The 10,234-nt window shown below is 40.0% G+C and overlaps 1 long non-coding RNA gene across 1 annotated transcript; it reads left to right on the plus strand.

The window, feature by feature from the left end:
* Nucleotides 1-5,927: 5,927 nt before the first annotated feature.
* Nucleotides 5,928-9,877, plus strand: LOC120312359. The gene is made up of 3 exons (XR_005557875.1): nucleotides 5,928-6,162; nucleotides 7,243-8,765; nucleotides 8,891-9,877. It is a non-coding gene; the product is annotated as an uncharacterized LOC120312359 (long non-coding RNA).
* The last annotated feature ends 357 nt before the right edge of the window (nucleotides 9,878-10,234 follow it).

Raw genomic sequence — 10,234 nt, forward strand, 5'->3', positions numbered from 1 at the left:
GCATAAGGGAGGGGCTGAGAGATGCCCCGAAGAACCCCTGGGCAGCAAACATGGGGAAGATGGCGGAAGCTGAAGACCCCCTAATCCCCTCAGGAGTCAACAAGGGAGCAAGTGGAAGATGAAGAGGGTGGTCAAGTGAGATGAGCTGGTTGAGTGGAAACTTCCAGCGGCCACCTGCAGCCCATCGAAGGAGCAACTGGGAGAAAAGTTTGGCAGGCTAGAGATCAAAGGATGGCATCACAAGATGCTGTGGTAGTGGTGGCTGGGATGGTGGGAATGAAATCACTACCTATGCCATCTTCTCCCTTCCTGCAGCCAATGGCTCTGGCACCTGCTGAGATGATTGGATCTCTGGCATAAGAAGCAGTGACGGTGGGCTCTGCCATCCCAGGTTGTACCGCAACCTCTGAAAGACGCCATGGCAAGAGACGAGTGGTTCCAGCAGCACAACAATGATTTGTCCCTGAAGGAAGGATTGGCATGGAAAGGGACAAAATTATATGTTCCAGCCAGCCAACGGACATTGATTTTGCAGAGGAGTCATGACACAAGGCAGCAGGATATTTTAGGTTCGTAAAAACACTTCACTTAGTGAAAAGGAAGTTCTGGTGGCCAAAGATGAAAAAAGACATAGAGGCATATTGAGTATTACGTCCTGTATGGAGGGTCTGTGACTTGAAAATCCAGATCACTAAGTCTTGAATGCACAATTTCCTTACCTCTACTTGACTTTCATTGTCAGTGCTAAGGGGTCAGGGACCAAAAACATGCTATGAACTAAAAGCTTCACTTACATTTTGTTAATAAATAATATTCCCATTTCTTTCCCCTTTTCCCACAACAACCACGAATCTGTCAGATGGGCTGAAATCAGAGACAGTGCAATCTGGATGACTTTAGACCACTCTCATATCAGCCCAACCCAAATAGGAGAGCACTTTGTTAATAACTATCGATTCTCTTAATTGTTAGGGGGGATGGGAAATGCTTTTGGCATGGTTTGATTTATTTATGCCTGGTGGAAAAGTCCGTAGAAGACTACCCAGCTGTAAACTGTCTTTAATATAGCTGTTATGAACAAATTAAGGAAATAACATTATGTTCCTCTCCAAAAGACCTCTTTTTTTTGAGCAGCTGAAATCCTTGTAAATATCCTCTAATTACTGAAGAATGAGTGCCTTATAGTGGGACATCTTACTTTATTGACAATCTACTTGTTTCTGCCTAAAATTCTGGGGGAATTTTTCCCCTGAAAATTATGAAACATCTTTAATTCTCTTTAGATCAAACATTATTAGTTAGCTCTTGGGTCCTGGAACTTGGTAGTCTTCTCCCCCTTTACATTAATATGTATTTAGCTAGTACTGCAATCATTAATCTACGGGTAAGGAGGTAGACGCTATAAATTCTAAGGTAATTGAATAAAAAGAACATTTTCAGTACCTGCTTCCCTTTTGCAGCCCACCATGTTCTCAAAGCACTGTGATCCTTCTGAGCATTTTGAGATAAAATGAAAAGGACTGCTGAAATAGATAAATTCCTGGATCCTTTATTAGCCTACCATATCTAGACTGGATTATCGTTAGTTTGGATCATCATTAGATGGAAAAAGAAAAAAAATCTGAACCTCTTTGCTGTTTTCTAATGGTAATCTGGAGAATACATTTCAACAAACATTTAGTGGTCCTAAACTTTTCCATTCCATTCCATCATAAAGAGGCTTTTCAGCAGGACCATATTCAGCAGGAAGCTTCCCATCTGTGGCCTTCTTTAAAAGTTAGATTAGGAATCAAGTGTTTGCCTATATTTGTCTTCTTGATTAATTGATTTTATTGCTGGAGGCTTAGAATCATAGAACCACAGAGCTAGAAGAACCCTTCATGGTCTTCTAGACAAGCGCTCTGCCCAAGGTAGAAGACCTTATATCATCCCAGACAAATGATTGTCCACTCTTTTCCTGAAAACGGAGGCAAGCTGTTCTATTGATTAATTAGTCTCACTGTCAGGAAATTCCTCCTTCTAAGTTGGATCACCCTCTGATGGGCTTCCACCTATTGCTTCTTGTCCTTCCCTCAGTTGCTATAGAGAATAAATCGACTCCTTCTTCCTGTGGCAGCCCTTCCTTTTGGAAGACTGCTGCCATTCTGCCTAAGCATTCTCTTTGTCAGTCAAAACATAGCTAGTTCCTTTAGCCGTTCATTGTTCATTGTACGATTTAGACTCCAGACCCTTTATCATCTTTGTTGCTCTTCTCTGCACTCTTTCTAAGACCTCAGCATCTTTATTTGTATCATATGTAATGATTGTATGTTACTTTCCCAGCATTATCTAGCTGCAGTAGCAGGGATTTGTGTAAACAGAAGAGGCAGGATTTGATATAGTGAAAAGTGTCCAGGATGACATTATTGACTGATCAGAATAAAAGCGAGAAGAGGACAGACCATATATGCAACCTGAAGCCCTTTGGGTAAGATAAAAATGTAATAAGTAAATAATGTTTCTGCAGCTTGCTCATGAAATGTGATCAATATCCCACCACGAAAGGATACTCTTTACTCATTTATCTATCTTTTTATCATTGAATGTCAAAGTTATATATTATGCTATTCATCTCCCCCCCCCCTTTTTTTAAAAACTAATGCTGGCTACCTGCTAGTGCTTTGTTTTTGTTTTTAAACTGAAGTAGTTTTCTGGTGGCCAGAATATTCCAATTTGTTGACATTAACCTTCCAAACCCATTAAAGGGCAGAAGAATTGAGTTAGTTCCCAAACTGTCAGCAGGGTAACAGAATTTCTCCTTGCAGCACATTCTTCAGTGAAATATGAAGACCAATGTTACTGAACAACAAATCCCTTAGAATGATTGTAAGTGTTGGGAAAAAAATCACCCTGTTCCTAGATAAGCTATTATTCTGACTGCTAATTACAAGACATCCCACACCATTTTGTATGTATGTGCTTTGGCTCCTTTCCACTTCATCTAGTTATATATTTGAGGAGGTATCTACTATCAGTAATCCATGGGACACATTTGTGATTTCTCATTAAACATCCCCTTTAGCTTATGAAAAAAACTTAATGAGATGAGTTTTCTACCTGTTATTATACGAAAGTTTTAGATTTTTTTTTTAAAAAACCTAATGGTTTCATTTTATGAATATCTGTAAAATGCATTTTGCAGAAAATGGCAAACATACTCTAAAACTGTATTGAATTTACATAATGCTCAATTTTAAGTCTCCAAACAACATTCCAGATACTCAAAAGGCTTGCTGATTTTTATTGTTGCCAATATTATTGTGACGTATGCAATTATGACAATTATGATATCTCAGTGTAACTGTCTGGAGTTTTACAGCACAGGAAAATGGCATGTGTCTTAAGAAACTAGCAATCTAAAGAGTAGCATTAGCATGAAGAGTGAAAAATGAGACAGAAATAATTGCTTTGGTTATGTTTTTGCATTTCCCACTGTACCATTCTTGCATAGACAAAAAAAAAAAAGTGCCTTCTTATGGACCTGGATTAGTAGATATTCCCTAATGGTATCTGATGTCTTATTTGCCAGTTTTCCAATAAGATCATTTTTGTGTGCATGTTTGCATGCATAACAAGACTTCTATAAAGTTCATAGGCTATTGCTCATTACTTTCCCTCCCTAAATTCTGCATTATTTAATGGAATCTTATTGAGTTCAAACCTTTTATGGTTATGTTGAGAGTTGAATATATTACCAAGGAGCAGGGAAGATCATATACTCATGGTTTTTCAGAACACTGGATCATTTCAATCTTCATGGACATTGTCTGAGCTTTCTTAATGAGTTCTTCCAGATAGCATTATTATGCAGTGTTTGTCCTGTCTCATTATAAATTTTTGCAGCGTCCAGAAATATCACCTTTCATTTGGAACCTTTCCATATTTTCCCACTATTTCTTTCATCCTGTTAGTGACCACAGCTCAGTTAAGGATTACAAAAATGGAAATATATTCCACTTAGGCCAGTGGTTCTCAACCTTTTTAATGCCGCGACCCCCAACTGGTTGTAAGTCGAGGACTACTCAACCGGTGGTAAGTCGAGGACTACTCAACTGGTGCAACACCGTTTGCAGAATGGGACTTTTGGCAGGCTCAGCAGGGCAGAGACAGCCTGGACAATTCCTATTGGCTTTTGAATGCCAATAGAATTAGACTCTATTCAAGAGTCTAATTCAAAAGCCAATAGAATAAAAGGAAGTAGCACAGCTAAGGAAAAGGGGGAAAAAATGGTGGACTGCATTGTTTGGTGACCCCTGTGAAATGGTCGTTCGACCCCAAATGGGGTCCCGACCCACAGGTTGAGAACCACTGACTTAGGCGTTATACCCATAAAGCTTGGTACTCAACATGCCTTGATTCCACCAGGAACAAAGAATGCAGGCAATAAGTGGAACGATTACACTGCAAAAGATAAAGTCACCCATAAGTCAAGCTTGACTACACAGATGTGCCCGGGCCATTTCAGTCTGTTTCACTTTCCTACTTATGCCTCCTTCCAAGTACCAAGGGGGTCCTTTCCTCTTCCTTTTCTTGAAATCAGCCAAAATTACTTAGTCCCTGCCATAAACTATAACTTTAACCAGACCGAGTTGTAGCACAAGAATTCTAAAAAAAACAAAATTTTGTAAAGGTGAAGGAGAGCGAGAGAGAAAAGAACTGGTGTTTTTTGAGAAAAGACATGCCACTGATGTGTAATTATGGCTTGGTTTACAAAGATATTCCTGCTTGCCCTTTAATCCAGATCCTTCTATGACAGGGGTCCTCAACCTTGGGAACTTTAAGACTTGTGGACTTCAATTCCCAGAATTCCTCAGTCAGCAAAGTCCACAAGTCTTAAAGTTGCCAAGGTTGAGGACCCCTGTTCTATGAAAACCCAGAACCTCTCCCTTGGCCCCCTGCTGTGGTACTTACTAAAGAACCATTTCCAATTTCAGTTATGTATATACATTTGTGTTCTTAATTTTGAAGAAAAATCACAAGGGCTAGTGGACCACAAATGTATACCCTTTCCCCAGTCTGTATTAGCATAGAGATGACAATTCCCTTTTCACCAAGCACAAAGGAGGAACTGTACTGGTATGTGGGAATCACCTTGGGAGAAAGGAGGAAGAACCATACCACAGACAATGGCTTGATCAACAAAATCTTGAGTCCGAAGGAGGAGGGATGGCAAACGCATCTCAGAAGGAAACTCCCTGGTTTTAGGGAGAGTGTGCAGGACAGGAGAAGTTCTTCTAGACCAATGGTTCTCAACCTTTTTAATGCTGCGACCCCAACCAGTCGAGGACTAAACTGGTCGTAAATCGAGGACTAAAGTCGAGGACTAAACTGATCGTAAATCAAGGACTAAATCGGTCGTAAGTTGAGGACTACCCAACCGGTCATAAGTCAAGGACTTTCCCTGCCCGGGAACGCTGCGCATGCGTGGTGCCGCCCTCTGCACCGGCCGAGGCGTAGCTGGCAAGCGGCAGAGACAGAGCAGGCCGACCACCGGCTGGGCCACCAGCTGGCCCAGCCCAAGGGAGGTAAGGCACCCGCCAGAAAAGGGAAAAAATGGCGGACAGCCTTGCTTGGCGACCCCCGTGAAATGGTCGATTGACCCCAAATGGGGTCGCGACCCATAGGTTGAGAACCGCTATTCTAGACATACAAGATTCTGTTAATGTAACCTTACAATAAAGATAGAGCTAGTATGCCTGGGTATGCTTCTTGCCTGGACTACTTTGCAAAGTTGACAGAGAAAGAAGCGAGGGAATAAAAAAGGAGAAAGAGAGTAAGAAACAATCCTTATAATAGTTCAGCACAGGCAGGACCACCAAAACCAAGCAAACAAACTCACCGAGTTTCATTAGCCATGTAAAACATGTGCAAAACTCACTATAATTTAAATTGGAGTTTTGCTTATGTTTTTTCCCCTGTAGTGATAGCAACTTCTTCTAAATGCATCTTCCAGGGTCAGGCTGCATTTGCCCCATATTTGACTATAGAACTATTGTAGCTATTTACACTCAACTTGCTGCCAGGGTAGAGCTGATTCTGTGTGTTGATTTGTAGGCAAAAGCTACTTAAGTCGTTTAGATTGATTCATCCAGACTTACTTCTCACATCTCAGTCCAAAGTCAGGTAAGCCAACTGCTTCAGCATTTGTTCATTTACTGCATGGCTTTGTTTATTTAGGCAACTTATATAATTGCCTTCTTTACATATGACTCAAGGCGATACATATAATAACAATAACACTATAAAAAGGAAACAACTATAACATATAGTAAGAATAATTTGTTCATTTGTTCCATGAAAGGCATCATGTAATCTAAACATTACCTTTCTCCAACAGAGGATTGTGTGCCAAACCAACTTTTAGCAATGTTGTTTAATGTCATCATTGCCAAATAAGCACACAAATACCACCACCCCCACCACCCCCAATCTGATAGACTTATTGCTATTTATTTCTGGCTATTTTGAAATGACTTCACACTGGAAGGGTCCATTGCACAAAATTGGGTTACCTTAAATGTTGTGTCTGTTATCTCAGCACTATCCTTTTGGGGAGAGGAATCTCTGTATTGCATTTGGCACAGATGAAGACATGAAGGACATAATGGTGGTGGTGGTAGAGATTTGAAGCCTGACTTCTGAAGTATTTGGCTCTTATGTGTGCTAGATCAGGGATCCCCAACCCCTGGTCCATGGACTGGCACTGGTTCACAGCATGCCAGCAAAGCTCCATCCTTGGGATGCAGGCAGTACTCAAAACTATACCCCCTCTGGTCTGCGGAAAAACCTTTCTCCATGGCACCAGTCCCTGGTGCCCAGAAGGTTGGGGACCTTTGTGCTAGATGGCTTTTCTTCTAAGGGCCCCTGACTCTTTGTAGACTAACTAACGAGGCAAGGCAAATCTGGATGGACCAGGGGAAATTTTCTTGGTGGGTGCATCCTGAGTTATAAAAGTTATCATGATAAGGGTGCTTAATAAACCCTTTCCATTTCCTATATGTTCTCTGTTCTTAATGCTCTTCCTTGCCTTGCTGAAAATCACCATTAGACATTGCATCCTAGAACCTTAAACAAACTCTATTTAGCTACCTAAGAATGGACTACTTTATTTCCCATAACAAAATAACAGCCAAATGATTTTTCTTCATTGTACTTTAGCATTGCTCCATGCTGTTACAATTGATTTATTGTTTTGTATTGTAGCAGTTGATGCAGTTTGTCAGATGGAATGATATTCAAGAGTCAGTCAGGGTTATCTTGTCACTGTCTGACTAGGAACATATCCCTGAAGGACTTTGGAACTGAGATCTGTCGACTGGCTACCTTCTTATTACGAGTATGACCCATTGAATCCTAGAAAAAGCTGGACTTTTCTGAGCAGGAGGTTACAGAATTATTAGTTCCTATTTTTGTACTTCGAATTAAGAGGAATTGTGATGCATAAATGTTATGGCTATTTAAATCCAGATCCACATGACTATTGCCTTGCCTTTGCTTTCCTCTATGGATGAAATGAAGTAATATTTGCTAGGTAAATGATTCTCTTTTCAACTGATGAAAAAAAAAATCTAAAGTATAAAAAAATGCAAGGGAAACAGAAAGATGAACAATTCTGTTCACAAACAGGGGTGTCTCTTGGTTATCTTGGCACTGTTCGAAAAGGCAAGTGCAGTGTTTTTCAAGAAGAACAAAGCTAAGAGCAAAATAACAGCATTTTCTTCCTAAATATCAACATATTACAATATCAGTGTAGCCCAGTTGAGTGGGTTATACTGTTGAGCAGTGTGTCACCATAGCTATAGGCTTCATAGCCCATTTGTCTAAAAACCAGCTGATGAGCAAACTGCTTAAGAGGCTGGTTTTGCTTCCAGGTCCTACTTTTCGCCTTCCAAGCATTCAATTAGTCATATGAAAATCAAAATGCAGGACCTGAATGGGCCTTTACTTTGATTCACCAAGATTCTCTTTATGTGCTTTAAACACGAGGAAGCCCCATGCAGAGGAGCTGGCTGGATTCAAAAATGCAAAGATCCAGCTTGTTCTTTTAAAAAAAACAAATCCACAGTAATAAAATTTAAAGAAGCGCACAGCTAACTTGATTCTTCCAAAATAACATCTCTGCTTTTAGTGAACTCATGATCTCTTTCAATCCCTCAGCCCCATTTCACATCCTATTATATCGATTTAGTTTTATTTTGCACATCATTCCCAGTGTTTAATAAGTATGTCTCTCCACCTCTACGCTTGTACCGAATGCTTTGAATAACTATTAACTTCTTGGTTAAAAGCAGTTAATTATCAACAAGTAATGTTGCATAAAAATACTCCTGGTCCCTTTCTCCTAGATGTGGGAGAGACCATAACAGTGACCTTCAGTAACACCTGGTACCTGAAGCTTGCAAAACACCTGATTTGAAATAATATCACGTTGGTTTATCTGCTATCCAAGGTCAGAAACAATGTGAACAAATTATGTTAGTAGAGGCTTGATGTTTTTCAACACCCAGCTCCTTTTCCAACTAAGATATGGCTCAGGATCTTTAAAAAACATGACTAATAAGCATGTTCCTCCCCTCAGCTGAAAGCTTAGCACACTGAAGCTAATCTGTGATATGTTCTGTGTTACTGAGAAACACGATGTAGCAGCACAGCCTATTCTGCCTTCAGTAGCCAGTGGAAATGTGTTCTGAATAAAGCTGATGCCTACTGTGATCTAGCCTTCCTCTGTTTAGGACAGGGGTTCTCAACCTTGGCAACTTTAAGACTTGTGGACTTCAACTCCCAGAATTCCTCAGCCAGCTTTGCTGAGGAATTCTGGGAGTTGAAGTCCACAAGTCTTAAAGTTGCCAAGGTTGAGAACCCCTGGTTTAGGAGAATGAACCTCTAATTATTAATAAACTGTCATAAAATCAAGAACTTCCACAATCCCACTGCTCAGGAAGGAGTTGTTGTGTTTCAAGGGTAGAGTAACGCAGGACTGGAACACATGAATGACTTTAAAGCTCTTTTAGCTGTAAAGCACAGGAGAAAAAGACTGGAAGAGAAGTATTCATCCTGCTTCCTATTTGTCCCCCTCCATCTCACCCTGGGAAAATAGAAAAATAATTTTAAAAGAATACCAGAGTATCTCTAAATTTCAATAGTATTGAAGGAGGATAAGCCCAGAAGCCCTAAAGATATCATTAAGGTGTATAATCCAAACACACCACAGTGAAGGAAGAAAAACTGAAATTAGCAAGACTTACATGTAATTGAACCATAGATATCTACAGTATATGGTGAGTGATGCTAGCACGGTTATAGATAGAGCAAACAGGAGATATAGTCCCATAGCATACACAGTCTGAAATATAGGCTCAAGTTGCATCTTGGTTTAAAACAATGGCCTTCATACTAACTTCATTAGAAGGTAATATGCATTGGGACTGAGATTCAAACTAAATTAAGTATTGCTGAATCTTGGCTTACCCCCAGTAGATGCTTCTTGGAAAAATCTGGACACTGTCAAGTGCTGAGTTAATAGTTTCAGGATTTGTGTTATAATAAACAACCCTTGTAACTGCTAAAAATCAAATGTAACTTCACGGAGTCCTGAATACAAACATGTTTCCATTCAGCATTCTTTTATAAACCCCAGCAAAGAAAGTCTGTCATTGATGCCAGAAGATTTGGAGGGGAGGGGAATACGCGTATGGATATTCTAGATTAAATTGGTAAGGTAGGAATGATTGGACGTGAACGTGGGCTGTTATGGATATAGTTTATTGCTGAAAGTAAAAGCTGCTCAACTTATGTATCACCCATCCTTTCCTAACCTCAATAAAGCTGTATATGAAAATTGGACTGGAATTTATTTCACGGACAACCAATTAGCACAATCCGATGTTATCCTTAGGTAACAGAGGAGCTAGCCAAGACTTCTTCCAATGGATCAGCCACTGAAATTGGTTCCAAGGCAATTAAGAGTCGGCTTGCAGCAAGATGGGTGGTGAACAAATTTAATAAATAAATAAGGACAACAATAGATCTTTTCAAGCTTCCCCCATGAACTAATTATCATAATTTCAGTCAACATCTGAAGGACACTGGCAACTCAACAATAGGTATTTGCATATATAAACATATTGAGCCATATATTTATGTAACTCAGCTCTGGAAACATGAACTCTTGTTTCTAAACAGAACAGCTATTGTG

The sequence above is a fragment of the Crotalus tigris genome, unplaced genomic scaffold (genome assembly GCF_016545835.1).
Source record: "Crotalus tigris isolate CLP2741 ecotype Arizona unplaced genomic scaffold, ASM1654583v1 scf7180000018486.1709376, whole genome shotgun sequence".
NCBI classification, from domain to species: Eukaryota; Metazoa; Chordata; class Lepidosauria; order Squamata; family Viperidae; genus Crotalus; species Crotalus tigris.